The 27,323-nt window shown below is 40.6% G+C and overlaps 1 protein-coding gene across 7 annotated transcripts in view; it reads left to right on the plus strand.

The window, feature by feature from the left end:
- The window catches only part of dlgap4b (discs, large (Drosophila) homolog-associated protein 4b), a 136,574-nt gene that overhangs the window by 35,799 nt on the left and 73,452 nt on the right, over positions 1-27,323 (plus strand). For all 7 annotated transcript variants that reach the window (XM_037764354.1, XM_037764325.1, XM_037764324.1 and 4 more), the window contains one exon: positions 5,621-5,684. The gene's annotated coding sequence lies outside the window, so the exon portion shown is untranslated. The remainder of the gene's footprint in view (positions 1-5,620; positions 5,685-27,323) is intronic.

Consider the following 27,323-nt stretch of genomic DNA (forward strand, 5'->3'; position numbering starts at 1 on the left):
ATGCCCCGAGCTCAGTGCAGAGCGGCGGCGATTAGCTAGCCAGTGAGGCACAAACACAGGAACTCACATGCACTAATATATGCACACACAGGCAGACCACCTATGTCAACAAAGCGAGGAGAAGCTCGTATTACAACACACACAGAAGGAGAGCGACTTCATTCTCTGCTCAGGTAGATCATACATATAAAACAGTTTTATATAATATAATAATGTAAATCTGTTTTATATCTATGAGGTCGACATTACTCCTCTATATCTTTACAGAGCAAATAGTTTGCTGCTATATTAATGCTCTGAATATCGAATTTTAAAAAGTAACAATTCTGATTTATCAATGGAGATACTGGTACAATTACAAAAGCACTTATTTTTATGGTCTATGGAACGCACTCATTTCTGGCGAAAGAATGTCACGACATTCTTTTATTTGTAATGGTGGCGATAGCTCCAGGGGGTAGAGCAGGTCGTCCACTTATCGGAAGATCAGCGATTCAACCCCCGGCTCCTCCAGTCCGCATGTTGGAGTGTGTTCTTGGGCAACATACTGAACCACAAATTGCTCCCGGAGGCTGTGCCATCATGTTGGCACATAGCGTTAAGCGCTTTGAGTGCTCAGAAGACCAAACAGGCGCCATATAAATCCAAGTCCATTCAACACTTAGGTTTTGTGCCCATATGATTTGATCAGTTTGGATGACTCACGCAGATGACTCAACATAACTTTTTACATATTACTCTCTTTACAGCGTCCAGTCATGGTGGACTAGTTAAAGAAGTTAAGTATGCCAGAGATAACTTATAGGGGACAAGAAGTGGAGCATGAAGTAGAGCAAGAAAGTAGCACTCACGGAGCAAAGCTAAACTAAAGTGAGTCTCTTGCAGTATTCCCCCTGGAGTCAGCTTCAGTTACACTGTCACAATGACCAGTGAGGTATCTGACTACAACGGGGATGACTACTAGGAGTGACCTCTGACCTGTAGTTCATGTCCCCCAGAGCAAAATGAGTGTTGTTGTTTTGAGGAAATATGTTTTGCTGATGTGTAATTGTAAGTTAGTCATCTAGTTGGAATATAGAGGATCCTGAATTACTTCATCACAATGATTTTAAAATGTGTGTGAACATAATTTGAGGTTGCAGAGTAGCTGTCACTACTTCTGTAAATAGAGAAGCTGATAAAATATCCATGGGGCGATATGAAATATCGACCAAGTCAATGGCACTGCCCTCTCAACCATCCTCTAATTTAATCTCACTCTGACACAAAGAGTTCAGCCTCGAGCTTCTCCTTCTCCTTCTTGGAAGGTGACTGTCCTCATATATCACATCTGATGCCTGCGCGGTTTTATCGCAAGCTTCACCTACCCATGACCCACCATCCTGGCTCTCGGCGATTTGTTACCTTTCAGCACCCCTGCTGAGGCTGTGCTCCTGCCACTGACAGGGAAGGAGAGGGACAGTGGGTAAATCCTCCAAATCCAAAGTGGATTACGGGGGCACAACTTCCTTGATGCACTGCCTGAGTCTGACTATGTTTATAAAGAGCCCTGCTGGGAAATAGTAAAGGGTGACAACGTTAGTGTATGAGAAGCACATAGTGTAGGAGAGAATAAAAGAAAGGGAGAAAGAGGAATATGATGTCGTGTTTGTTTATCTGAAAATAGACTTCTTCTAATCGATCTCTCAGTGGAGAGGTCACAGTTTGCTTTATGCCTTTTGCTATACAAGTGCGAAAAAAGAAAAGAGCAGGATTAAGGAGGGAAGGGTGTTTGTGTTGTTTTTACAAAGCGGCTCGGTCAGTCAGATCAAAGCAGGACTGCGAGTGATCAACTGTGAGCAAAAAGATTGAAAATTAGACAGATAAAAAGAGATGGGTGCACAAGGTTCAGAAGACAGCAATTACAGAGAGTGGCAAAACAAAGACGTCGGCAGGGTTAACAGAAAGAGAAAGGAGACATGAATGGGAGGTGACAGAGACGAGCGACTGATGAGCAGCAGTGAGGCTGTGGGGCCTGTAGTGAAACGGTTAGATCCGGCTCAAAGTGGCTGCCTCACACAGCAGAAAGTGTGTCACAGGAGAGCTAGGCTAATGTTGCCTCAGTGAACCCCTGCTGCATTCAGGCCTCCCGGTTAGCACTTGCTGTTACTGTTTGCACAAGTCATGCCCCGAGAAACCATAACAGCATGAGCCACAATGAAAGGTTTAGCTCGTACATGGGCAAAACAGGCCCGCGGTCAAACTCTGCTGTGAGGACCGACGCTAGTCACTAATTGATGCTCAGTCAGTAGAAATGTTGTTTTTTTTCTCCTCAGATGACCCTAAAAAGCACCAGCGTTTGGCAAGGAAATAAAAATCAGAAAACAAATACCAAAGCTATGTGCACTTTCAAGGATCGATACAGTATTGGCAGAGTTATTGACATCAGTATATGCAGTGGTACTTACAAAGAAGCATATTGCAACATATTGCTGCTGGTGCCCTGTGGAGTAAACAAACACTTGTTTTTTTCCCCGTTAAAACATATTGTATATCCTCAAGGCCTAACAAACATGTTAAAAGCCTTTCCTACCTTGTAAAACATTGGCAAATTGCAATGCCTTTATCTCAAATGTCATTAAGTTCAAACTTAGCCTAGTTATAACATACTGTATACCTATAAAAACTAAGGAAATAACTAACTATATTTACAAAGATTACGTTGAGTTCAATGTATCATTTGGCCTCCTACAGTGACTTCCTGTTTTTATAGTTGATCACTTTTGTTTCGATGCTGTTCCAGATGTTTCCTGGCAATCGATTTACACTTTACTAGCTGAGATATTCCCCAAGGGTGCAATATAATTTAGTAAATTACTAGTGTTCAAAACCTTCAGAGGTACTTTCAATGCAAGTACAAGCCGTTAAGTGTGTTAGAACTGGTGCTGAGAAAATCTGTACCCCCGAAGATTTTAATCTCGGTCTTGTTTATGCTGTTTGTAATATCACTCTGGGAAAATATCGTTTGATTTCTCGGAGCCCTTCTCATATAAAAGAGGATGTTGTAATATTATCGAGATCTGAATTACACACGCACATGCAGATCCTTACAAAGACATAATGTGGATACGTGAACCCATTCACGTCGTATGCAAATCACTCAGCATGTCAACCCTTAGCATGTACACATAGACCACACAGCTGACACCTGGCTAATGAAAGATGAACCCAGTGGCAAAGCCCAAAATGATGCTAGGAGTGTATGAGGTCAGACATTTAGCCTGCATCAGAGCCTTGAAACCCTCTGGGGAGCCCAAGCTCTTCTAATCAAGCAGAGGTCGGTTAAGGTCAGTGATCAGTCTCAGCTCTGTGGCACACATCCAATAACCATCGAGATATCATCACTAATGCTCACCGTGTGGAAGAAAAACAACAGGCGACTGGGCCAAACCCTCTTATTAAGACCTTTCTTTCATCAAATGAAAAAGCCTTCATAATGCCGCTATATCATTTCTTCAATATTTTCTTATTTAAAGTTCCCATGAAATAAATTAGATCTCGGCTTGTACGTGTATGGCCTCACTCCAAAAACAACTTCTTCACGGTCGTCTTCTTCCTCAATTTCATCCTTGTCTGATTCGTCTGTAAAAACCACTGGCGTAGGGCGACAGGCGGCGGCGAGAAGTCTCCATGTTGAGCTAGTAGCTACTGTCTATCTGAAATTTAGCGGGCTGGGGGGGTGATGGCGCACATACAGCGATACTGGCCACTGTAAACGGCAATCAGTATCTGCAACAAGTCCCTCCCTAGCTTACTGTTTTGTACCAGTGGACAACCTCCAGGTCTGAAAAGTGAAGCCAATGCGGAAGTGCATTAAATGTGCATTATTTCGAATAGCCAGCAGGGGGCGACTCCTCTGGTTGCAAAAAGAAGACTGATTTTATAGACGTCTACTTTAAGTCAACTTTAACCCTTTCACAGTGTGTTTTCAGGCCTAAAAATGTCGTATTCAGCGTTCGTTTGCACTTGGCTCCACCCTCTCGTGTCACTTCTGGTTGCAAAAATCCAAGATGGCAACAGCCAAACTGCCGAACTCAAGGCTTCAAAACGGCAGTCCACAAACCAACGAGTGACGTCACAGTGACTACGTAAACTTATTATATACAGTTTGTGGTTTTTACACGTAATCATGAGGAATCAAATCGCACTCTATTAGCCGTTTCATATGAACTTTAAAACATCAGAGAAAACACACTGCAAGAACAAAAATAAGGTACTTGATATGAAAAAAAGTAAGTTAACCTGGCTGCTTTCATATTTGAGTTTTTCTGACTTACTGTCTGACTTACTTTAACCTTGTTAAACATAAGTAGTTCATTGCAACAACAATATTATATGTTGAAAATAAAGTAAGAAAATGTAGTTATTTTTACTACAAGTTGTTTAACTTGAGCCACAATACAATTTAAGTTCAGTTAAACCTGATGATATTGATGCCATTTAATGCAAATTCTCTAGTCTTCCTTTCCTTTTTTCCATCGCTGTATTTTGGCTAGGTTGTGTCGAGGATGTCTGACACTGTCAAGTGTCACTAACACTGCGTTGATTGCACAGCCAGTCAACTTCAGTATTTGCTCTGAAAATCCTGGCAGTTTTCAGCAACTCTGAATCAGACTCACCAAATGCATCCAGGTGTGATCCGATCAGAAAAGAGACTACAGAATAGACTAGGAATAGCTAATAAATAACAGAGGATGCCCTTTACAGCTGAACCACAGCAGCCCTCCTCAGGAAAAAAACAGGTTGATATTTCTGCACGTCATACAGACAGTTGTCACTAGAAATAGCCTCCTGTTTTGCGTCACACCAGGCTGCAATGGATGTAGCATATAATATTTAATGACAGATTGCGACAGCGTCCTAAAACAAGGGTCTGATATGTGCTGTGCTGTTTGCCCCTAAAATGCTCTTATAAATCAATGTAAGATGGTTGTCTTAGAAGAAAAACACTTCAGCACATTGAACTTGCATTTGTTGTCGGGGGGATTAGCTTCGCTTAGTGAAGGTCTGTTGGTGCTGCACTCTAATCTCTGAATATCACCTCTGGTTATGAAGCATTTGAAAAAGACAAAACAACTGCTTGGAGGGCTACCTGTTTTCACTGTACGTTGTAAAGCTATGCTTTTATACTGTCAGTGAACAATATCCAAAAATCATATTATGTAAGTGGAAAGAATGTTCCTGCTGATTCACGATACGAGTTCCTGGAGTTTTACTGCCTCAGGAAGCATTTTTCCTAATCTAATCTATGTTTTTTAATTGAAATGCTTTATCTCTCCAGATGTGCCAGTTTGACTATCTCGAAAAAGCTAATTGATTTTCCAAATAAATGAAAAAGTTGTCCCGAGAAAATAAGCAGTTTTGAAGACAATGAAACACATTAACAAGCACTATAATAATATTCATATTCACTAATCTAAACTATGCTGGCCAGTAAAAATCCACCCACACAGCTTTTGCAGGTATTAAACCTTTGAAGCAATTTCGCATGAACACATTTTCTGTGTTACATGTACTCTGTGAGATGCATTAAATGTGTGTTTATGATTATTGAAGCTGATGAGCCGTCTTTGTCTTACAGGATTTCTTCCTCTCTGAGCCTGCTCTTCTCTGACCCCAAGAGACTCTTCAGCCCCTCCAACAAGGTACAGTACATTGGACTCTCTTTTTTTCCTCCAACCCTCAGGACTGTAGATATAGATATTCTGTCTCCATTTAATGCCTTCATTAGCATCTTCTGCCCAGTTGTGAGTGGGACCAGAGAGCCGGTGCTAATGATGCAGTGGCCTGCTTGATGTTGTTGCTGGATATATTGAAACGGCTGAACCCGCCAGGAGAATTGGCTAATAGGCTACAGAAAAACAGCACGCCTTGACCTTGTCTAGATTGAACTACGATGGATCCTAAAGGCATTTTGACTGAAGGCGGCTGTCAAACAGAAAGAAAAAAAAGTATGAGGCTGTGGGAGGCAGAACTTGTCCTTTGTGCAGACTAATAATACTCTGAGGGCTTTTGTTTGCTCAGGCCAAAAACTGATCCGAATAGAAATGTCAGCGTGTCTGATGTTAAATAGTTTGAATGTAACGTGAGTACAGTAAGCGCACCAGTGTTGTCTTGTTGCATGGATGAAAGGGCATGTTTTGTCATGCAGACGCATGCACAGTGTTGCCTGCAGAGCAACGAGCACTGATGGAACATAGCCGCGATGCTCAGCATCATGAGTGTCCTCCGTGGGCTTCCCTGTGGTTCAACACTGGACTCTTGATTTCACACTGGATTAATTTCATTCTAAGCACAAATCTCTTCTGCGATATTATCCATAGGAGCAAAACCACCGATGATGTTGGGGAGCAGAGGAGCACTGCAAAGGAACTGCAGCTTCTTTACATACAATACAGCCATAGACCGCTTTATCGTCTTTCATTTTACAGAGACTATGATGGTCGTTGCACAAAATGAAGTTGTATAAAGGCTGGCCCACGCTTAAGGATTTTTCAAATCCTAACAGATGTTAGAAATGTGAGGGACCACAAATTTAACAGTTTTCTTCCAACAGATTCCCAACCCTCAAAACCATAAATCTCACAAAATCTCTTGCGATGAAACGTGACTTTAGTGTGAACAAACATGGCGGATGACGAACAGAAAGAATTAGCGATGTTAGTTTTTGCATTACTTAGTATTTAAATATTCACGAAGAAAAATATGTATGGAGTCATGGTGACATGTTAAATAAACACTTGTGTTGTTGCCACAAATCATCAAGTTGGTCCTCCATTTCTGAGGTCCATCTTACTACTACCTTATGCTTTGCATTTACATTAGCCGGGGTCGCCATGACAGCGGTTCTTCTCCTACCTTCTTCAGTCAGCTTGGTTTCAAATTGGCTATCATTCTTTACCACGTGACTGTGTCATCGTCTGTCCTCGGGGTTCCCCACATACAACAGGATAGTAAAGATCGTAAATATTGAACATGTTTGATATTTGAGATTTGAAATTGGTGCGGCCAGAATGGACTTCCGAGCAGATCAGAGATGTAAAAAGCACTCATAGGAATATCTGGAAAGATTATATTTCGAACCATCAAAATCTGGGCTTTGCTGACCATTGTTGGGACTTGGGAGAGGGGGATCGGGCCCAAACTCAGCTTGATTCTTGTGTATTGGGTGCCTGGCATAAGGCAAAAGTCAAAGTACAAAAGTGTATTTTTGGGGGAAAGTGTATGAGGAAAACAAGAAAGCGTGCTGGGAGGAGCTACCACTGTGTATCTTGTTGTTAAATTTCCAGTGACATTGGTAGCACCTCCTTGATTTTTGGACTCAAAGACACAAATCAATATCCTTTCTGCAGCTGTTAGTAATTCTTTGCTCCACTGAGCTGCTCGACGCTCGGACAAAACAGCGACCCATTCATTCATCGGGGCATACCGAAAACATCAAAGGGTGAAAAGTTTAAAAGCTTAGATTTTTTACCATCTGGGATACAAACACAAAAACACCCTTTTAATCATTTTCTGTGCCAACCCCCGCAAATATTGATAGGATCAGTACCTCAAATAAAACAACACTGTAGGGAGGAATCGCACAAGGACAAGCATCTTTGAACATATATCCATTTACTCCCAGGGTAGCAATGGTTAATGGACACCTCATGCTGTAACCATAGACTGTATACAAGAAGTGGACGTAGTCACCGTGATGTCACCCATTGGTTTGTGGACTGCCGTTTTGAAGCCTTGTGTTTTAGATTTTGCCGTCGCCATCTTGGTTTTTGGTCGTCACCATCTTGATATTTTTGCAATTAGAAGTGACATGAGAGGGTGGAGCTAAGTACAACCGAACGCTGAATAAAACATTTTTCTGCAAACAAAATGTTACAGTTAAATTTCATGGATTGAAAACACACTGTGAAAGGGTTAAAGTTGTAAGACGAAAACACAGACAACTCCCAGACTGGACAACGCCGTGGTAGCAACCTGTCAATCACAAGATAGCCACACCCTAAAGCATCCCTTGCTTTATGGTCTATTTGACTCTAAATGGGACCATAATTTACTAAATGAACATCATGCTGTATTGAAGAAGATTTGAAACTAGCGATTGAGACCATAAACTCATGTTTACAATGTTTACTGAGGTAATAAATCAAGTGAGAAGTAGGCTCATTTTCTCATAGACTTCTATACATCACAGAATTTTGCAATAACTTTTAAATGACCACTTTGCGCAGTTTAACCTTAATCAGAAGCACTATCAGTAGTTTTTTCATAATGGAAATACAACACAAACAATATTCATTGTCAGAGTAAAAACCAAGACATGTTTGTTATATTTGACTTCTGTAAAATCAACCTACTTCTTAGTTTACAAGTGCATTTTGTTGCAGTAATTTACATAACACCCGTCCTTCATTGACATATTAGGACACTTAAAGTGCCTCCCTGCGCACCCTTTAGTGCTCTCATAGGATTTGAACCAGCATTTCACTTAGTTGATCACCCAGATGTTCTAGACGGTACAATTAACCGCTGTTAATCTTGTTTGTATGTAAATGCATAGTGTACAAGCCATAATAAGCACCATCATACATCATATTCCATTCAGTGTTAATTAGATATTAAAAACCATGTGCGTGTTTTCTGAGTTTAGATAGTGATGGCGAACAATGGGCTTGAGTTGCTCCGACGACATTTGAATTTAGTGTTTAATGTGAAGTGGAGCGGTGCATATGCATAAAACATATCATTTGAAATTCAAATGATTGTTGTCATAAATATGTGCACACTAATTATGCAGTTTCTGTCTGTATTAGATAAAGTGTATGTATTTATCTAGCGTTGTTGATGTAAAGTGTTTCAGTATGGAAGACAGGGCAGAGCCAAACGTAATTATGCAGCAGAAGCTACTATACATAAGTGCATCAACTATTTGTGCTTTTAAACTACGGTGAGTTTGCCCTCAGCATGCATATTTATCTTTTTTCTTTTCGTCTTCAGAGAAATACTTTTGCGTAGTACTGACGACCGGGGGCATCCACGTTTGTGACAATACGGCATTTGCTCTTATTTTCTCTCCCGAGAGTCACAGTGTTGCATTTTGTAAATGATGAATTGTCGAGGTTTGCTTTCAAATATCAAAACCGATTATGAAAATGATTCTTGATAAATATTCTACTAACTAATAGATTCAACGATCATTCCAGCACTAGGGGTGTAAATCACAAGTTTCATCACGATACGATATTATATTGATTCTTTGGACAACGATATGATATATGCTGATATCTCAAAGTCTGCCATGATTTCGATTGGATTCAATTCAGGGGCCTGCGATTGATCCATTTAACACAATCAGTTACATTTATATAAGTGCAAAAAAAGACAACTTAAATATGATTTGACAATTTTATTACTGGGCTCTGTAGGAAGGAGGCGCTCTTTGATGGAAACTGTGACGCAGACGTACCATGGGAATTATGTTATGTATATGGATCAATGTTTTCACTTTGCGTTGATGATATTGAACCGATATATTGATCCAGATCAATTTATCGTTAACCTAACCCCGTAACTCTAACCCTATCCAGCACTATTACATCATTTACATAAGCCTCTAGGAAATGCTAATAGTACAAGGACAAATAGTAAATGTTTATCATGTAGCATTATGTACTCTGACCTGTGCACATACTGATGACATTGATTGTTTATCCAGTAAAGGGTCTAACACTAAATAGTCTTTATCCTCTACTGTATGGCCAGGAATACTTTCAACTTACTGTAAGATCTTCGACTAGATTCCTCCTCTTGTTCTAAACGTAAGTTGATCACACCGTAGTTTGTGACTGTGTCTCTCAGCTGTACACCACAGGCCAGGATCGAGGCTGCACTTCTGCAGGGGATTTTTTCTCTCTCATGAGAACACTTTGTTCCATTAATTTGCATATAGAGGCATTGGATTGACTTTAATGAAGTTGCAGCGCAACTCCTCATGCAAGGAGCTTTTATAAAGCTTGTTTCTAGAATGCTAAATCTACTGTGGCCAAACGAGCAAAAGTGCTGACACTACTGCAAGAAATGTATATTAGATGTAAAATGCTTCGTTTGTTCTCCTGATTATTGGGCCGTATCTGGAACAGTGAGTCATTAGATACTGAAAGGGGGGACTTCCTCTGGGGAAAGTAGACATAATGTCTGACTGACGCTGCTACAAGCTGGTGTATCAGTTCAGTAGATCAGTTTTAGTGGTTCACTGTAGAGATTGCTGACCCTCACCTTTGAAGGACTGTGATACTTGTACTGTGGCCGATCTGACTCAACTCCAGACTGAATGCAGGAGTATACGCTGACGTGGTATTGTGTAAATGCTGCCTGAGAACAACAGTGTTGTGCCATCACATTAATATACTAGAGTTTATAGGCTTATTCCTGTCATTCTGCTCACATGCCACCATCTCTCTCTCTGTCCCATGTCCCTGTGTGTGTGCCCTGTGTCCAGTTTGTGTAGGCATTGCATTAACATGGTTTAATCCTCTGCATGGCTTATTGGATCCAAATCCCTCCCAAAGCTTTTAAAGCTCCTGCCTTTTCATTTCTGTCCCTCTCTGTCTACCTATCCTTCCATCAGAGAGTGAAGAAAACATAGTGATACCTTTTTAATGTATGTATTTTCCAAATCGTGGTGTCAAAACATCTTCAACTTCACAAACCACATCTGATTATTGATTACTGATTTTACACATTAGCCAGTCCAAAAAATGACATTCTGGTATTTGATTCAAGACGTTGGATGCAAATTAATTTCATGTGCAATGCCAAAAATATTCCACAGACATTTCACCTGAAGTAACAATGGCTTGACTGCCTGAATGTATTTTATTTGCAACTCAACGGCAAGACCAAACAACACCAATCGTCCAATTTAAGTGCAGTTTGAATTGGATTTACTGCTTCAGAATCAATGAGAAGTCAGAACTGAAAGTTGAAAACAATAGTCTTGAACCTTTTCTGGCTTTTGAATTCTAATGATCCCGGCATGCAGAGAGACGTCAAGCTGTCATGTCAGTTTAAGGATGAATTTGTATTCTGTTTGGAGGCAGCTCCAGATGAATTATACATAATATGTGTTATCCATTTGAAGATGGTAGTGTCTATTTCAAACGTATTCATGTATTATTAATCAGAAAGATCAATTTATTGTATCAGTCTTATATACACACACTCTTCTGCACAAAGCAATTGTGAACGGTTTAAGCCCCAGTTGTAAATTGTGTTTGATTAATAGCATTATGGGTAGATTTCTAGCTGGACTGATCAGTGAAAATAATGAAGTGGGGTTTCCTGACCATGTAATCTCAGAGTCCACAGATGTGTTGCATGTCAACCCTCCTCTTGGTCTCTCCCCTCATTTCCTGCATGTCATATGATCAAACATAAACTATCATGATATATAAATTGAAAAGCACATACAGTTTCGAATACCTTTAGTCTGTCACTCTGTTTTCACTTTGCACTTAGCCCTATGCTAAAAAAACAGTCAAAAATGTTAAAGCATCTCCATATCTAATAGGAGTGGGGGGGGGGGATCGTTTCACCTATGTGTCGTGATCTTTTTTGTATGATATGAAGACAATTTTTTAATGCCAGAATTAATATATTTGCTTCATTTGAGTCTATGCGGAGGTAGAAGGAAGTTACCGCTTTTATTGTTGTAGTCTGAGTAACGTGACATCGTATCCGTTCCGTATCCGTCAACCAAAACAAACCGCAGCTGGCCGAAACGACAAAGAAGAAAACGGCGGATGGTCTCCGTGGATACGACCTCCACCCTCACATATTAAACACTACACATACAGTAAAGTATGGAAACACTTTGGGTTTCACACATTGCCAAGAAAAGCAGAGCTAGACATCACGGCTAAAGATGCATGCTAACTCTGTCATGGACAAGAAATGTTATCGTATTGCGGTAACGAGCGGTCAAGCCAGTCGTCACTCTCATTACGGTGGTCAAATCGGCTACAACTGTAGCGACGGCCCCGATGGAGCTGACCATAGATGTATAAAGAGAACGGACCAGACGGGGAAAGCTAGCGACTGACTTTAGGGGAAGTATACACATGTGACTACGTCCGGTTTTCAAAATAAGGTGTTAACTAAGGGAACTGTATATACAAAATACATATATGGAAATAAGATTGATTGGATTATATTCACCAGAAGTATAAAACATATGTCCTTTATAAATTAAATAGAAATACCACTAATTTGTGAGGGAAATGTCTTTATTCTTTGATTTTGGGGTTGCTGGGAAATCTTTTTATAAATAATTCCTGACAATGCCATATTTGACTTCAGGACATCTCTGAATACATACATTCTGAAAATCAAACATTTTTACTGGATCCATTTTAAATATTTTCTAAAATAAAAGTCCATAGAAGTTTATGATCGTGATAGTATCGAATCGGGAGATAGGTGTATCGTCCCAGCCATAATATCTAACATGACAGCTGCAGAAACGTCCCTGATTACCCCGTCTTTCATATGTCTGTGTAAGGACATGTTAACCCATAAAACCACTAGAACTCCTTCATCTCACACACATCCATCCATGTCTTTGTATATAAAGGGATTGGAGCAAAAATAGAAATATAACAGTGAAAAAGACTATTTTCTGCTCATGTTGGCCGATGAACAGAGAAAATTGAATTCTGCTCCGTTCCTCTCTCTTTCTGGTTATTAGAAATGTCTGACTTGGTTGAAAGGGTTTCTCATACAAAATGAATATCAGGGTTAATGTGCCTATTATTAACATGTGGCTTCTATTTTAATAACCTCGCGACCAATTGCTGGTTTTCAATATCCAGTAACCACATGATGTAACCTAATTAATGTGACAGAGACAGATGCTTTAATTTCTCACGTGTGATCTCATTTCAGATAATATCTGAAGAGAGAAAGTATATTTTAACATTTACTGCAGCAGAAACGTAATTGAGAAAAGGCCTCGGGACCTATTATATGGCAACTGTATTGTATATCACCCGTTTTCATTAGTGCAAAAAATAATTGAATCTCACGGAGAATAGAGATGAAACGTTGAACTGCACGTTGTCAAGTATATTAGTGTTTTCATGCCTGTGTGCGTTCTAGGTGCATCATCAAATCCTGCAAATTACATGAACGCGCCCGTGTTCTTACCACCTCATTTTGTGTGGAAATAATTTCAAGGGCCCTGATGAAGTTCTTGTGTGAAGGTCATTTTTTTCACTCGAGTAATTTATTTATAAGCTCGGCCTTATCTGCCACAGTCGGTGACTTTTATGGATATTTCCCACAATATGGCTGCTCTACCTGTTATTTTTAGCACGGTTGAGCAGTGCAGTCATGGAAGACAGAAGTTATATCTCACATTGAAATTCAAGCTCGGAGCATACGTAGGTTATCTCATGTCACGTCAACCTTTAAACAAAATCTGCTCATACTGTATGCATTTACCTGAAAGATAACCTCTGTACTGAAAACTGCATTAGATGCACTTTATCAAAATGAAGGTTGTGGGTAACCGCAGTCCTTTCCGTTGTTGTTTTCACATACATGTGTTGCTGCTCTTGTCTTGGCACCTAACTTACCTAACTCGCATGCATAATTCAACAGGGAGCTGAGTTTTTGCTTGCATGTAATGACAGCAAGTTGTAGAGGAAAAGCACTACGACTTAAACATCTGAGAACCAGTGGCAGCTGAAGAAGCCGTATCCTGTCATTTTCACTGCCTTGCCTCCCCCTCTGCGAATCTCTCTTCATGACGTCTCACTCCTGCAAATACTTCTCCCTTTTCTCATTCCCCCTTCTTTACTCAGCGCGATAAATCCTCGCCCCTCTCTTTCTTCTCTTTATATCTACTGACTGCTCTGTATTTTTCCCCCTCCAATCTGCAAGGCCATCTGGTCCTCCGTCCTCAGCCTCGTGTCTGTCTGCAGTATCTTTTGCTCTCTGAATCCATTTGACAAGATTAATAGAGTGAACCTCAGACAGATATAAGCTGCTCATTTTGATAGGGATCGTTGGGGAGGAGATAAGTTCAATGCTGGTCATGAGCAGATGAGCGGGCTTTTTCCTTTTTTTTCCCTCCCATAACAATGACAGCTCACCTGGCCAATTGAAATGAAAACTATTTAACCTATTTAATGTAAGAGATTATTCTGAGAGTAAAAGGTCTAATCACTCCGATGTGACGTTAGGTTGTCATGTTCACATAATGCATGAATGTGACCCCTTTTATTTTCCGGTGTCAGACTAGGCCACAGACACATTGAAGCCACCCAGCTGGCAGTATAAACGTCCCTGCCCTGAACTGTAGTCAGATTATTAACGTGCTGCCGGGAGGAGTCCTGCTGAAAAAGCTGATTGGTTAGAGATCAGCTGTGATTTGTGACGCGAACAGTGTAGAACATGTGGACAGTACAGCTCATTATTTTCTTTGAATTCATATTTTTTTTAGTGTACGACATCATATATCTATTGTTTCCACAGTGAGGGTGAAAATAGTAAAAAATAATATCCTGCTGTGATACATTTAGGAGGAAAATGGCACCTAAAAACTACAGGCCTCAGGCCTTGTAGAATAGCTTATGTCGAATAGAACCAAAGAAATGCTGCCGAGGCACTTCCAGACAGAAGCAGGAGCAAAAGAAAAAACAAGTACGAGGACAAAATAGCAGAGGTGGAAAATTGAGGTGGGTGAACCATAAATATATATATAAATGTAGTCATATTTTAGAATTAAAATGAGCGCTGTAATATACAAATAATGCAACAGTAGCTAATGTTATATTAGTCATAGTGAGGGGCCACTGCCTCTTGTGGCAAAGAGAAGAACTGCTGTAGTGTTTGACATCCACTTGACTGTGGCTGTGTTCAAAATCACATACTAACATGCTATTCATACTATTCATACAAAGTATTTACATAAAATTGAGTATGTAGTGTGATCACACTGTATAGTATGTGGATTTTGTGTACGTGAGAAATGTCCAGATGTATACTATATTAGCAAGAATTTCTGAATATGAGACCTGAGCTTACTGAACATTATGTCACACAATGCCTTGTGTCTGAATGCCCATCAGTCTTGTGAGATTTTGAGTCAGGCTAAAAGCTGTTAATATGTCACTTTATTGAGTTTTAACATGTTTTCATGCAAGATAGTAACCATTTAGGTTCCCAATATGTGATGAGTTTATCCAAATAACGCCCGTTTGGAAATTTGCTGCGATCGTTTTTTGGAGATGTGAGAAGCCGTTGGCAGGGTGCCTTGAAACCGGCCTGGCCGTTAGTCTTGTGAGATTTTGATCCAGGATAAAAGCTGTTAATATGTCCCTTTCTTAAGTTTTGATATGTTTTCAGGCGGGCAAGTAACCGTTTAGATTCCCAACATGTCAGGTCAGTTTATCCAAATAATGCGCGACATTGTCAGAGATGTGTCGGAGCCGCTGGCAGGATGCCTTGAGACCGGCCCGGCCGTCGCTTTGAGCATACTTCAGTGTGAACAGTCTGCGGGTAAAATCATATTTCATCTCTTATAGGCTCTATGAACATACTGATTGAGTACGTAGTATGCAGTATGTTAGTATGTGATTTCGAACACTGCCCCTGTCTGTGTGCTGACTGTCGTGCCATTTACTGATCATTACTCCAACAATCAAAAGCATTAAAATGAGGTTAGAAATTAATGGAACAAGCATTCTTCAATACATTAGGGAGCACTGTTTTTGTAGAACAAAACAATCCAAGCCTGCGATTTAGCTTTAACTGAAATATTTGACAGCAACATTTCCCATCATTGCCAGTTGCAAAGTTTTATGTAACACGATGTTGAGTAAGCATCACTCAGTGTGGCCGAATGATTGCCTGTCTGACCTAATTGTACTCTCTTATTTTTGTTACTGAAAATATACAGTGATAATAGACACACTGGTTGAGCCACTGAGAGTTAGTCATGATAATAATTACCTGTATCTACATTATTTTAACTTTTAAATTGTCCTTAAAGCAACAGGAGGAATTTTAATTTTGTGTTGATTTTGGCGGTCCCTGTGGAAAAGCGGTAGTGTCTTCGAGCACCAGAGTCCCTTTAGAAAACCTCTCATTTTACTACAGCAGGGTCTGACAGTATTCCCTGCGCAGTCCTTTCTGGGTCTCCCGTGCCTCTCTTCCCTACAGCGGTCCCAGCACTACGGCCTGGGCCTCCAGAAGCGTGGTGGCGGTGTTGGATCCCAGCTGCTGCTGCTGCTGCTGACAGGCGCGGAGCTCTCCACCTCCCGCCGGAGCTCGGACTGCAGGTCGAAGGCGGCAGCAAAGCCGGATCTCGGTCTGTCTGCGGTGGGCTAGTCGCTGTCGAAGCTGAAGGAGTTTCTGGTGAACCTGCATTTTACGCAGAGTCCAACTCGGTGGCACCGATAACAAGCAATAAGAGCAACCATATAGATTATAGAAATAGCCAATGGTCTCATTTAGAAGATGGTCATATAGAAGCATCAGTATTGAATTGAGACTGTTTCATAACCAGTTAAAAGTTTGTCACAGTAAATTTAAGCAAACAAACTGCTGGTATGAATGTGTAATTTGCTAGTCTACAATTTTACATGTTCAGGCCTATATTGTTTTTCACCCAGTTGTGGTACCACTGCTCTAGTTGTGAGCCACGTCATCCTCTCTCTGCCCTCCTATTCACTGCAATGAAGCATGAAATTCTCACCAAAAGTTTTATTACATCACACTCACAACTCATCTCCTCCTCTGGGGACAACAAACAAGATTTGACATTCAAACCCAGCGCAAGCACCTCTCATTAATAACACAACACACCCCCTTTGGCCAAGCCCGGCACCCAGGTAAACTACACACAACAGCAATCTGATGATTCATGTATGATGCTAACATTTATAACAGTTTTTCTGTGTGTGTGTGTGTATGCGTGTGTGTTTACTTGCCCAATTATAGTTTCTACCCCTGCAGACACATTCTGTTCTTTAATTTTCTCCCACACATCTCTTAACCTCTCCTCACCCTCCACTTGCATTTGCTTTTTCCAGCGAGCCAATTTATCTCCCGTGCTAATTAACGAGGCCGGCCTCAATTAAAGCAGTAATTGGACCGTATGGAAAAACCAAACTGAGACACATCATAGAACCGTTTCTTTGTTATCCTCCTGTGAAGACCCATTACTATTACCGAGGAAAGCTTTGTTTGTCCTGTGATTTACACAGGATTTATTTATTGCGGTGATTTGTTAGCTCTGTTTGTGCAGAGGAACCTTTTACTATAAGATCTACAACGTCCTATCAACTCGAGGGAAACGCAGCCAGTTAGACAGAAATCCACACCATTACTTGCAATTTTGGAAATAAATGGTCAATGCCAAAGAGTAGAGCAATATAAAGCACATTTATTCAGTCACTTATTCACACACTCCTCTTTCAAGCTCTTGAAAACGGCCAGTTTTGGGACCAAAAAAGTGATTGAGTCTTTTTGGGCTCCTAACATGACACTCGGTGTCTGAATTTCTTTGCCACTTGACGGATGACTGTGTCTGGACCATTTCTGCTGTAAAATTGTTGCATGCCACTTCCAATTCCTTTCAACTTGTTTGGATTTTTATTTATTTTCTTTCCATAAAAAGCAGAAAACCCCAGTATGTTACAGTAAACTGGGCCTGCAGTACACAAGGGTTTCCTGTTTAACTAACAAAGATGTAGCCAGGGGGGCAGAGCATTAGCACAATGTCATAATAACTTATTCATGGAAAATTTCAGAATTTAAGATTCAGCAACTTGCTTGAAAACAATGTAAAGAGGCTATCCTTTTGCGATTTGTTTCTATGAAAAACTAGAGCAAAATAATGTAGCATCGAAGTTAGCCGCCTCTATCAAACCTGTATTAGCAGCTGTCACACGTTGCACACTAACGCTACGGCTTTACAGCCGGACAAACTGATTAAATCGGCCACAAACATGGCCTCTGAGGGTTTTAGACGATCCTGAATTTATCGATTGCCGCAGCCTGAGCTCAACGTAACATTGACCACATGCACCATTCTTACCAAATCAGTTGGATAGAGTATGATAAAGAAATATGGCCTTTGAAAAGACTTACAACCCATTATATTGAGCAAGAACCATAATACCTGTCAACGAAATGGAACAATAACGCTGCCTTAACAATGGTTGGAGATGCCTCTTTTTTATAGTTATGGAAAATTCTAATATTTGACTTGAACAAAGTTCATGTTAGTTCAAGTTCATTATTTTTTATCCTTTTATTATAACTTTTATTCATAATATAGTGTATTTTTCATTACTGAAGGACATTGAACTATCTCTTGAGTTGTTAAAAACCTCACTTCTTTATTCTCATCATTGGGCCCTCATACAAGAACATATTCATATTTTTCTCTTCATTTTCTCCTATACTTTTTTTGAACCGTGGGCTCGTACGACTGTGCCTCGTCAGATTCAGCAAACGCTCCTAACTTCAGATAATTGTGTAAATGAGCTGTGTAAACATGATGAATGGCACCTATGCATGAATGAGCACATGTTCATGAGAATTGTGAATTAACATAATTAACGCCCAAATGATACCATATAAGGCTACGTATCCTGCCCCATTCATCTGTCTCTGCCCATATATCAGCACGCTGTCTAAGGACACGCTCTCTTCCAACGTTAACGCGTACAAAAGAAGTAAGTCAGCCATGATACGCCTGGTTACACTTCCTGTTGACCTCATTGGTAACACTTCATTTTACAGGTCTGCAAATTTCATGGTAATTAGGTGATATTTAGCAAGTAACCTATTTGAAATTTCTTTGGAATTACTGCCAAATTACCCCAATATTTACCTCAAAATTGATCGAAAATGACGTTATTATAAACATTATTTAATAATTATATGCTAAAATAGCACATCATTGTTAAAATAGGGCCCTTAGGCTTGAGAAGCACTGCTCTTTATCGGCGGTGGAAAACTTCCATTTTGGATTATCCAAACTTTGGACTCCTACGACAGGTCTGGACCATTTGTAAATTGTGTTCGTACCTAAGAGAAAATTGAAAACAGGTGAATGCGTCAAGTTCTCTTAAATCACTCGTACAAGCCACTTCAGAACGAACGTGTTCGTATGAGTGGTTCTTGCATGAGGCCCATCGTTTTTCCAGTATCCAGCAGTATTTGGTCAATGTGAGATATTTCATTAATGGACACCACATGAATGATTTCTCTCTGTAAGCATGTTCTGAATGGTCCATAAACACAGGCATCGTTATGCTGGTAGAACACAAGAATGATGAAAAAGACTTGTGGCCTCAAGGCCGCGGAGGCTTTTCTTTGGTATTTCCAGTTCATTATATGTTAATGTCCTGGAGTTCCAGTTGCCTACCATGCATGACATGCTGTGATGCACAGGGCTGTGTTGCCACTTTCCTGAAAATTGCAACACGACTGTAGACGAGGACGTGGATGACAAGAAAGAAATGAATCGATATGATATTCAACAACAGATCTATGAATATCATCTTTTTTGTACTATGTTACCGGAACCTCAGCTTATAGTCTTACGTCTCAACAGCTCTGCTCGAGAACTGTTCCCTGAAAAACGGTAACAGCGGGCTGCTCACCTCCACCGCCCTTCAGGGAGGCTTTTCTTCTTTTTAACGAGGAGACAGGGACTCTGCAGGTAATGGGCTTTGTTCTGTGTCGGTAATTGAGAGGAGGTGGAGAATATAGGAGGCTATATTAACGCTCTGGTCCTGAAGAATAGAATATAGGGACTTAGCGGTGATTATCACTGTGAAGTGGCAGGCTCCAGATGTTAGCAGGTGTAGCGCTCGTTAGCACTCCCAGGAGAAGGTGAGATTAAGATGTGGCCGTTAACAGTCAGATGAGGAGGCAGTAGCCTGAAGGTTAGAGAAGGTTGGCTCATACTGTAACTGGAAGGTTTTGTATTCAAGCCACAGGCTTATACAAAGGACATCCTCCCAACCCCAGGAGAAAAAAAAAACAATAACAAAAAAGAAGAAAAATCTAAACTAACATAATTTAAAAAATACAACAAAAGTTAAACAACAACAACAAGAAGCACACAAAATGTGCAGAAAAACCCAAACCAAACAGTGGAAAACAGTCCAATAAAAACAATGAAATACAAAAAAAACAGTACAGAAAAAAAAGAAAATATATTTTAACATCATGAATTAAATGTGATGATAATTTCCTTTTAAAATGTTCTAAAGATAACGAGCTCTTGATAACATGTATTTTGGTGTTCCATATTTGTACACCACGATATCTGAGGGAGTACTGGCCATGTTTTGTTTTGTAAAAAGGCAGGTGAAGATGATTAACCTGTCTAGTATTATGTGAATGAATTTGAGAATTACTGAACTCCATATAAGCGGTTGATCAGTGTAAGCGGGTTTCTACTGTAGTCCGGAAAATGTCCCATTGGACCAAAAAAAGCCCATTTGTCCGACAGTCCGTTAACCCGAAAACAAACGCCCATTGTTTTGCAAAATACAAACTCTCCGTGCAACAAACAGAAGCACACATGCCTAATTATTATGCCGAATGACGGAGGTATTTTTATGACATTGGTTGGAAGAAAGGATTTCATTGGTCAAACATATATTTCCGCAGGCCGAAATCTGCTGGAATCGAGGTCCGTCCAAATATTTTTTTTCTAGCAGGGGTGTGCAAGCATACATAAGAACCTACAAAATCAGTCTGCAAATTTTTGGGATGAAAATCCGTCCTTGGTGCGAAATGGCCTTTAGTTGGCATTGTATCTTATTTAGGGTCTTTTATTCTTTTTGTCAATTATTGTCCCTTCATCCATGTCTAAAGTGATTGACAACGTCGTTTCTTAGTCTGACAACTGTGGGAGGGAACTGGAGCCGTATTTCCTCCACACAGAAAAAGACTTGATCCCAGAAACATGTTGCTGTGAGGAGTCAGTGCTACTCAAACTAAACCCAAATAACTGACAGACGCCTTTGTTGAAAGCCTCCCATTTGCTCCCGAATATAATGTCAATGCTTTGTTGATGCTCTTAAGTCTGACAGAGTGGTGAATGTATGCTGCCACTAACTTGCAGTATAAATAAACCTTCATGCTGAAACTGTACCGTAACTTCAGGAAGTAGAACTAGCCTGTAAAAAATGTATTAAAGCCAAAGCTCAGAGATTATCTCTAAGGGTTTAAAATATGTGTTTCTAACAGCATGTTAATATCCTCACCGTGTATTTTGCATTGCCACCTGTGTCAGACAATGCATGCCTATGACAAAATGTTCCACTTATTCTTCCTCTCGGGATGAATAAGCTCCCGGTCTGAGAATATAACTACGTGCACAAAGCAATCTTTTTAAGACGCCATGCACAATTAATCCTCCAGAAGGAGTAAAGGATTTAGATTAAGCCCCCACAGCTGCTTTGCAATGCTAACTTTAGCATTATCAACACTTCTGCCATACTTCATTTAAATGTAGGAGGATTGATTTGAACCATAAACATATCAAACAGTGCCACTTTGCACCAGATTGAACTATACATTAACACCAAATACACAGAAGTGGAACTCAAATATAATCAACAAGCACATTTTGCCAAGAGGTTGACACAGTGTGTTTCTGTGTGTGCTCTGAGGCCGTGGTTTGCAATAAGGCTAACGCGCTGAAATGGTAAATAGACCCTGGGGGTGGGCGGGGGGGAGATGAGATTAAGGCCGCGTGAACTGGCCACAACTCCACTTTGGTATCATCAACACGTCACTATGCAGGACGTCCACATGTCAAGCCATGCGCAAAGCTTTATTGAAACACCCCTGTCCAGATCATCCTGCTAAGAGCTCCTCTCTCTGTCACACAGACACACACACATCTGATCATGTTGCCAGCAGTACCAAACTAAGGTCATTGGGTCACTTTCCGTTTTTACAGTCTCAATCCCTCACCTGTTTCTCTTTCATCCCTTTCATGTCTACCCGTTTGAGCTTACTATCTCATCACCCGCCCCTATCCTTCTTCTTCTGTTGTCATACCTCGTGTAACTCTTTCCTCCGTCTGTGATTAGTTGCAGTTGTATCACGTCCCACCCTTTCAGTGAGCTACAGTTGTCATTGTGGACCCATTAACATGCCGTGCTTGAGCTTTACCGGAACTGTGACACGTGACTTTGTCTGGCTTAGGATTTTAAACCACCTGCTGTCTGCTCCAAATCTGGGATAGATGGTTGGATGGATGGAAATTATAATGACGTGATGAATGATGGGGGAGTGGTAGTGTGTGTTGGAGTGTGAGTGGTGTTGTTTGTTTGTTTTCATACTTTTTTTTTTCTCTTCGCCATAGTTGACCATAACCTCCAGTGGTCTGTTTCAGGGGAGTGGAGGAGCACATCTGGTGTTTGTGTGTGTTTGTGTGTGTGTGTTTGTGTGTTAATTGTGTGTAAGTTGAGCATCTGGCCAGGGAAAAAAAAAAACAGGACTGGAGCCTGGAGCATACAGTGGGAGGAGGCTGTCGCACACTTCTATGAAGATGCCCACATCTGTTTCTCTTTCTCACATACACGGGAAAGTAAATAACAACACAAGTGCAAACTGCAAAAACAAAATTGGTTAATTACTAGGGCTGTCAAAGTTGACGTGATAATAACGCGTTTTTAACACCACTAATTTATTTACCGCAATGGCATCATATGAAACTAGAAAAACCTAAGAAATCCATTGGGTACCATGTCCAACCATGTCATACTACATGTCATTTGTGTTGTTAATTTATTTCCAATATTAAATATATAAATACATTTGCATAAAGCAGCATATTTGCCCGCTCCCATGTTGATAAGAGTATTAAATCCTTGCCAAATCTCCCTTGAAGGTACATTTTGAACAGATAAAAAATGTGTGATTAATTTGCGTTTAATCATGGACAATCATGTGATTAATTGCGATTAAATATTTCAAACGATTAACAGCCCTAGCAACTACACGTATCATAAAGCCCACATTTTTTACGTAAATCTATCTACTGCGGTTTGGCATGCACTCATGCACTCAGACAGCAGTTATAGCTTGTGACATACATATATTATGCTGTTGACCACATAGGCCTCAGGCAGGTGTCCAACCCGGAGGAAAACAGCAAAAATAGCATTCACACACAAACACACGCATCCTTGCACTCAGACAGACAGATCTCTTTGCTTAGCCTCTCATGAATCAGTGCTCTTTCTCTTCTTCATATTGCGGTTAGTTGTTAGTGAAACCGTGGTTGAAAATATTGCTTTGAGTATATTAACCCCTACCTCATAGGCTATATTATATTCTAAAATGCCAAATGTATGTGCTGTGCTACAGATGAACATGGTTAAAGTCATAGACGATAAGATGTTAGGTTTAGAAAACACAATATATTCTAGTTATTACTGAATATCAGAAAGTGTGGTTACCTGCTTGAAATGTCTATGAGTCATGTCTGTTTAGATGGAGCACCACATGGTTTTATTCATTCCAGTACTGTCAGGCCACTGGGCAGAATACTGAAGAGAAACAACAGATTTGGCTTTGCTTTAATGCTTGAAAAGTGTTGGATTTGGTGTAAATTTGTAAAGCAAACCTTAGCTTTGACTGCTTTATGTATCCACTGATCCTCAACAACCGCGGTGAAGTCCAAATATAACCGTGTTAACAAAGAGAAGAGCTGACATGTTCAAACAGACCCCGTGCTATTTCCAGTCCACTGTCAAAGTTATTTAGGGACGAGAGCTCCATCAGACATTGTTTTGAATCGCTGTTAATCTTTGGATTTCATTCAGGGACACACATTAACGACGAACACGGAACCTTATCAGCGTGGGTGCCAGGATGAGACAGTATCCTGCATCCTACAGTCATTTCCCCCCCCTCAGAGACACACTGTGTACTTGGCACAGCAAGTGGTGCTATCGCATTCTGTGTCACAACCACGCAGTCGTATTGCATGTGAGAGGAGGACCAGCAGTCTGGGAAATATGAGTCAGACTTGGTTTTTAAAAACTCATCGCAAAAGTCATCACGTCAAGGTTGAGCAGGAGCTTTAGAGACTGCTTTCTCCCTTCGAAGATAAAAATAGACATAAAGATATAAAACAGATGTTAGAATAGACTGCTGAGATTACCTAATTGTTCTTGGGGGGGTCGTACTTTGCAAACAAACACGCCTCACACCACTTTAGATGTCTCTTTCTTGATATGTCATCATCTTTGTGTTCCCATCACTGTTCGTGAGGGTTTATTTTTTTTCTTTTATCCTCCTCCATTGCTGCCTTCATTTCCTGCTGTGTCTCTGCCTTTGCCTCCAAAAACCATTTTGTTCCAGTGCATGAGGCCGCTGAGCAAAAGGCAATCAAGCTGACAGGTCAACTGAGCCCTGCATACTCAGACAAATATGGACACTTCCAAAAAAGTGAAAGTTGTTTTTTTTTGTTTTGTTGTTTTCTAAGTTTTCTATCCTGAAACTTTTATAGTGAATGTGGGCTGTTTGGCTCTTTTTTGAGTGATAGTTGAGTTGATTCACTTAATATCAAATTGTATAAAAGGAAGAAGAAGAAGTACTGGAGTAATGAATAGGGTGATGTACTGTACATTTGGGACCGGAGCAGTGGGGTGGAGATGAGCTGACATGCGATACAAAATGATGATATGGTTACTGTTATTTTTCAAATTAAAGGAGATTTTTAGGCTGAAATCAGTAGATAGAAGGGTCAATCCACCTCATGTTTATTATCTGGTTACTATGAAAGCAATTACTTATGAGTCACATCGTTTTCAGACTTATGACCCCTTGTGTCCTGCATGGAAGCATCTGCGTTCTTTATGTTTCCCCATGGTATAATTTGTCGACCGTCTGTATATCACCATCAGTCGAGACCTGTAAATTATGCATGCAGACCTGGCTACAGATTCTGTGATTCACTATAGGGGTTATGATGATTGAATGTCTCCTGATTGTCTGCAGGCGGGAGGTGTGCATGATTGAAGTGACTGAACTTGAAAAAACTTTTCAAGACTTAGTGTAATAAAATTACTTTTAAAATAACTCTTAAAGGAACAGTGTGTAACATTTCGGGGGGATCTATTAGCAGAAATGGAATATAATATTAATAACTACTGTATGTTTTCATTCGTTAATCACCTGAAACTAAGAATTGTTGTGATTTTGTTAGCTTAGAATGAGATATTTACATAGGGAGCGGGTCCTCTTCAGAGTCCGCCATGGCTCTAGAGTAGGGATGGTTGGACTGTTTTTTGTTAGGAAGTTAAACAGGTCTGTCTTTATTATCTATTTTATATTGCTATGAAAACATCTCCTTCATGCAACTGTATTTACTCAAGTTTCTCACCAAAAACTAAATTTTACAAGATTACATTTGAACAAATCATGATAACGATAACGCCCAATACTTCTGAGCCTGAACGCATCATAATGTAAATCAATGGCACCTCCCGTATTGAAGTCGACAGGATGAGAGCTAGTTAGCTGTTAGCAGCCGGTAAACAGCATAGTCCTGCACAGAGCTAACAGCTAACGCTTTATTAGCTCTCATCCGGCCGATTGTTGTTCACAATGTCGCATTATCAGGGAAATTATAGGGTGGTCACCAGGATTACGGGACAACATTAGTCTCAAGCCCTGAAGATACGTATGTGCAGTACTGTAGAAAAACGACTACCGTCCCGTTTTCAGAATTTTGGCATCAACTTGGAGCCAATATATCAGTTCTCGTCACATCCCTACTCTAGAGAGAACCTTTCGGGTTTTTTCGTTACCTGAATGCCACCGTAGTTCTCCGACACACTTGTGAAACCGCGATAACGTGAGCCACAGAGTGTAAAACCGTGGTATCGCCAGCCGTCGCCTGACTTCTGTTGCTCCTAAAGTAGTGTTATTATGGTAAGGATGGCCTCTGAGGAGTGAGCGTAGGGGTACTCAGTTGGTTGCAATCTGCAACCACACCACTAGATGCCGCCAAATCCTACATACTGTACCTTTAAAAACTTGCAATGCGTTACCTCTTATCAAAACAATTTGAATCCATGTCTTGAAAACATGCATTTACAATAAGCAGCGCACATACAAAATAACCAGAGTCAAATTCCTGGTATGTGTACTCATACCTGATTCTGATACAGTAGCTACTATGCAAATGAGTGCGCTCACAGACCCCTGTACTAGTGGAGATCCTCATCTTAAGCACCTAAAATATGTGCACTGTAGATATTTGAATTTTGCAAACCAGCTGTTTGACTACAAAACATTTAGCTTTTGCATAAGATGATTAGTATTCTCATTACACCACGGTGACTCACAACAGCATATATAATGTGCAGCACATACAGCATATTTAACTCTGGGTTTTATATAACATTGCCCTTAAGCTATATCTGCTCTTCGGCAGAAATGGACACAAGTTATGCATATTACATCTCTCTGTTATTTCTATGTCTGTCCATTCAGCAGTTAAAGACACAGCGAAAAATCCATGAATCAGCCAGGTGCGTTGAAGTCTATAGTCGGTGTTTGGTCATGTCAGTGGACTTAGGAGCTTCCCTCGTCCCAGTAAAGCCGCTGTGGCAAAGACGTAAGCTTCTCAATTGGCTTGGGATTGGTTTGAGTGAGACAGGCTCATGTAATAATGTCAAAGTGGTTAAGCCCTCAGGCATCTTTAAAGAGCTTTCAGCAGCCACACAGGGGGAAAGAGGGAGGAGGAGGAGGGAAAGATAGAAAGAAGCAGAGAAGGACAGAGTGGATGGAGACCTTTTTCAGCACACAGCGGAGCGGATGAGAAAGGTGGAGGGAAGACATTTCATTCGTGACGTACATCAGCAATGAGGAAGAGGAGAGACAGATAACGCGAACGGTAAAGAGAGGAGGAAGAGAAAGCCGGTGATCTCACACACCAGCAAACACACAGCTCGGAGTCAGAGATGACTAAGCTGTATTTCCGTGCGTTCGCCGCTGCCTGAGCACCTCCAAAGCCCCTGGCAGTGTCACAGTGATGTTCCCACTCTTCAAAGGAATCTCCCAACGCTCTCTGTGATTTACATTAAAGAGGACTAATAGAGTCTCTGTAGTTATGGTTGACATATTCAATTCTACTTAGCATTTTAAATGTGATGCGTTAAGTCTCGGTGGGCGGTAAGAAAGAAAGCAATCCGGTCGAAGTCGGAAGTGCGGTCTGTTTAGTGGAG

The sequence above is a fragment of the Sebastes umbrosus genome, chromosome 1 (genome assembly GCF_015220745.1).
Source record: "Sebastes umbrosus isolate fSebUmb1 chromosome 1, fSebUmb1.pri, whole genome shotgun sequence".
NCBI lineage: Eukaryota > Metazoa > Chordata > Actinopteri > Perciformes > Sebastidae > Sebastes > Sebastes umbrosus.